The sequence below is a fragment of the Malaclemys terrapin genome, chromosome 1 (genome assembly GCF_027887155.1).
Source record: "Malaclemys terrapin pileata isolate rMalTer1 chromosome 1, rMalTer1.hap1, whole genome shotgun sequence".
NCBI lineage: Eukaryota > Metazoa > Chordata > Testudines > Emydidae > Malaclemys > Malaclemys terrapin.
The window spans coordinates 123,648,586-123,653,298 of record NC_071505.1 but is presented as its reverse complement, the minus strand read 5'-3'; positions in this window follow the sequence as shown (position 1 = coordinate 123,653,298).

Here is a 4,713-nt window from a genome sequence, read left to right as displayed (position 1 = left end):
ATGTATACTGCCTGGCTTTTCTATGCGCAAGAATGTAACCACTAAGAAGAGTTGTAAACAAAGTAAGGAGAGAAATAAAAACCCCAGGAAAAGTTTTCCTGGGAGGCTTTTTGCAAGAGGCTTGTAAAGCTCTCTAGCTACCACAGACCTGGCGTTCTGTTTCCTTTCCTGCGTCGTCACCACAGCTGGTGACCCCGACGTGATACCCCTCTACTCACCGGCTGGATACGCCGAGCGCGCCCGCGGCTGTTTGCCGCCCCTTATTCGTGAGTATGGGGGGGAAACTTTCCAGTGCCCAGAAGGAGCACGCAAGAGAGTTACAAGAGATTATACGACAGCGATCATGTGTCGCTGTCCCGGTCGCTCATATTGAGGACCTCCTAAGGGAAATAGATCGCCAGTGCCCCTGGTATCCAGACTGCGGGTCATTGCAGCTTTTTGATTGGATACAGATTGGGATCACCTTGTATAGTAAACCCCGTGCCCCAGTTCAGTGCCTGCTGCTCTGGCAGCGTTGTAAGGAGGCACTGGAGGGGATCGGCCCCAACAGCCCCAAGCCGGTCCCCCTTTTGCCCCCAGGTGATGGGCCACCCCCCTCCTGCCCACAGCTGACCCTCCCTGCGCCGCCGCCCGTGGCGGCGCCCCCCTGCCTACCGGTCGGGCAGGGGGGCGCTGTCGCCGCGGCGGTGCGGCAAGCGCGTGAGGCCGGTCTCTTGACCGATGAGGAATCCAAGTGTGGGTTCGAGGCGTTTCCCGTCTCTTGGCGGGATAATGGAAATGGGGGGCAGATAGTGGACTGGGAGGCTCTCCCCTACTCAGTTCTGCGCGAGCTCCGCAAGGCAGTTCGTGAGACCGGGGTGCGGTCCACTTTCACCCTGGGGATCTTGGAAGGTGTGTCAAACGGTTACTTCTTGCTCCCCCAAGATTGGAAAGACATGTGTCGCATGGTGCTGTCTCCCGCGCAATACGTTGTGTGGGATAGCGAGTACCAGCGAGAGGCGCTTGCAGCAGCAGCGCAAGGTGGGGGGGCTTATCTTGCTGAGCAGTTATATGGCACAGGGCAGTTTTCGAGCATCCCCGAGCAGGCGGCGGGCACGCCCCGGGTAGCTTTTCCCATCATTGGCCAGTGTGTCCGTCGCGCGTTCCGCAGGGTCCCCGCTGCAGGCGAGTCCTCTAAGTCCTTTGCGGTTACTCGGCAGGGTGCCACCGAACCATTCCACCAGTTTATTGACCGCCTCCAAGAGGCAGTCCAGAGGCAGATTGATAACCCGCAAGCCCAGACTGAACTAATGATAAAATTGGCTTACGAAAATGCCAATGCAGACTGCCGCCGTGCCATGCAGGCAGTGGTCGGGCGCCCCGGGTATACCCTGGCAGAATTGCTGCAGGCGTGTGCTGACGTAGGCACTCAGACCCATCAGATGGCCCTGCTGGCAGCTGCCCTGCACAAGGGGCAGAAGCCTCAGGGGAACTGCTTTAACTGCCAGAAGCCCGGACATTTTTGGCGGGAGTGTCGGGCCCCTGCGGGGGGCATGTGTAAAAACAAACCCAAGCCCCGGACAGACCAGAGGCCCCGCACGCTGTGTCCGAAATGCAAAAAGGGCTACCATTGGGCTGCGCAGTGTCGCTTGGCCGGGGGTGACAGCCGGGTCTTGGCTGCTAACCGAGACAACCCCCCGGGAAACTAGTAGGCGGGCCTGCGACCAGCCCGAGACCCAAGGCCGCGCCCCTCTCCGTGCACGACGCCCCCGCCGCCACAAGGGGCAGTGCGGGGATTGACCTTGTTAATCAGGAAAATATGGATATCACTCTCCCCGGGGAGGTCCTCCTCATGCCGTCCCAGATTCAGGGCCCGCTGCCGGAGGGCATGGTGGGCCTTGTCCTACCCCGCTCGTCCGCCAGCAAGCAGGGCCTGTTTGTGGTGCCTGGGGTGGTGGATTCGGACTATGGTGGAATTATCCATGTTCAACTGTGGAGTCATCTCCCGAAACGGCTGTTTCAGGGAGATGCCTGGGCGCAACTCATACTTGTGCCCTACTCCCTTCCGGCAGGGGGAAGAAACGTTCCCCGAACCGGAGGCTTCGGGTCCACCGACCAGCGCACTATTCACCCACAAGTGGCAGCAGTTGTTAAAGACATTGGAGCACCCCAACCCAAACGCATTTACTGCCTCAACGATCAGCCGTTCGAGGGTGTTATCGACTCTGGGGCAGACATTACCGTCATTGCCGCTGCGCAGTGGCCCGCCCATTGGCCCACAGAGCAGGCTCCGGCAGTTTGGGGTGTGGGCGGGGCACAGGACTCACAACGAAGTGCCCGATGGTTGAAGGTTAGGGCGCCCCAAGGCATCCGCCGCGCCCGTATCCGGCCTATCATTCTCCCCGTCCACCTCAACCTGTGGGGCCGTGATTTATTGACACAGTTCACTGCCACCATCCATATCAATGATTAGGCATACGGCCCTCCCCCTCCGTTGGCTCACTGACGAACCCGTATGGGTTGCGCAGTGGCCGCTTCCTTTAGAAAAGCTGGAGGCCCTCCAGCACTTGGTTAATGACCAGCTGAAGGCAGGACGTTTGGAGGAGTCCACTAGCCCCTTTAATACCCCCGTGTTTGTGATTAAAAAGAAATCTGGCAAGTGGCGCCTCCTGCAGGACCTTCGCGCCATTAACAAAATTATACAGCCTATGGGTCCCCTGCAGTGTGGTACCCCTAATCCCAACCTTATTCCCTGTGATTACCGGTTATTTGTAATAGATTTAAAGGATTGTTTTTTTACCATCCCCTTGCACCCTGAGGACCGGGTGCACTTTGCCTTCACTGTTCCGGTTTTGAATCACTCCCAGCCCACTCCACGCTATCAGTGGAATGTGCTCCCTCAAGGCATGTTGAATAGCCCCACCTTGTGTCAGCATTTTGTTGCGCAGGCCCTACGGCCCTTCCGCGCAGCACACCCAGATGCCTTAATTTACCACTACATGGATGACATCCTGGTGGCTCACCCCGTCCTCCCTGATGACTGGCTGGACGAACTGCGCCACCAGCTTGCGGCGTGTGGCCTGGTTGTGGCACCGGACAAGATCCAGCGTCAGCCACCCTTTTTGTATCTTGGTCACCGCATGCTCCAGTCATATGCCCGTCCAGTTTGTCCCGAGTTGGTATTGCCCAACCCTCTTACGTTTGTACAGCTTCAACAGTTATTGGGGTCCCTTAATTGGATTCGTCCTTTTTGCCCTCTGACTACCTCCATGCTGTCCCCTCTTTTTTCTGGCCTTCGGCAGGGCCGTCTCCCCGGAGATATCATTCCCGTTTCCCAGGAACAGCGCCAAGCGGTCACCCTCATTAACCAGACCCTGGCCCAGGTGTGGGTCGACCGCCGAGAAAGGGAACAGCCCCTTTTTGCCATTTTGCTTCCCACACTCTCACAACCGACAGCTGTCCTCGCCCAGGAGGGGGCGGCAGCGCGTCTTCGTTTAATTGAATGGATTTATTTGACCCACTCCCCTCCGCATACTATTCAGACACTCCCTCAACAGGCCGCAGAGCTGATTTTTAAAGTGCGAGAACGGTCCCGTACCCTCTTGGGTTGGGACCCCGTTGCCATTATTGTCCCCATCCCGGCTAAAGACTGGGAACGCACTGTCTCTTGCAGTGCCACCCTCCAATTGTCTCTTGCTGACTATGTTGGGGAAGTTAAATATCACATTCCCCCTGACCCCCGTCTTTCATTCCTACAACAACGTTGCCTTCACCTCCGGCCGTCCTTGTCAACCGTCCCCATTAAGGATGCACTTACCCTTTTTACGGACGGCGGCCCAACACGAGGTGCGGTCAGCTGGCAGGTGCAAGGCACTTGGCAAGTCCGCTTTACCCTGCCTCAGCGCTCCCCACAGCGCGCAGAGTTGGCTGCTGTCATCCTGGCCTGCCGATGCTTCCAGGATGACCCTTTTAATTTGATTACTGACAGTCTTTATGTTACTAATGTTCTTAAGTCTCTTCCAGGTTCCTATGTGTCGCCCTCCTGTGATGACAATTTGTTGGCCCTTTTTCTTACCCTGCAACAGCTCCTTTCCTCCCGCTCTAGCCCACTGTTTGTGGCACACATTCGCAGTCACACCACACTACCGGGCCTATTAACAGAAGGCAACACGGTGGCCGACCAGGCGGTCAAATCGGTGGCCTCAATTTTTTCCTCCCCAATCGAAAGCCACGCCTTTTTTCATCAATCCGCCAAGGCCCTTGCCAAGCAGTTCACTCTCCCATTGTATCAGGCGCAGGCCATTGTTCGCCAGTGTGACCTTTGCGCTTCTCTCTCCAATAGCCCGGAGGTAGGGGTTAACCCTCGTGGAACCTCGGCCAACCAGCTCTGGCAAATGGATGTTACACATTTCCCTCCCTTTGCCCCCTGGCAGTATCTTCACGTGTGTGTAGATACCTTTTCCCATTATGTGTGGGTCACCCCCCAGAAGGGTGAGGCCTCTCGTCATGTTATTAATCACATGATTCGCGCTATGGCAATCATGGGTCACCCATCCCATCTTAAGACCGACAACGGCCCCGCCTACTGTAGCTCGGCCTTTGCCTCCTTCTGTACCACGTGGGACATTGTCCACACGTTTGGTATCCCGTATAACCCCACAGGCCAGGCCATTGTGGAACGAGCCAATCGTGCGCTCAAACAAGCCCTGGTCCGCCAAAAACAGAAAGGGGGGA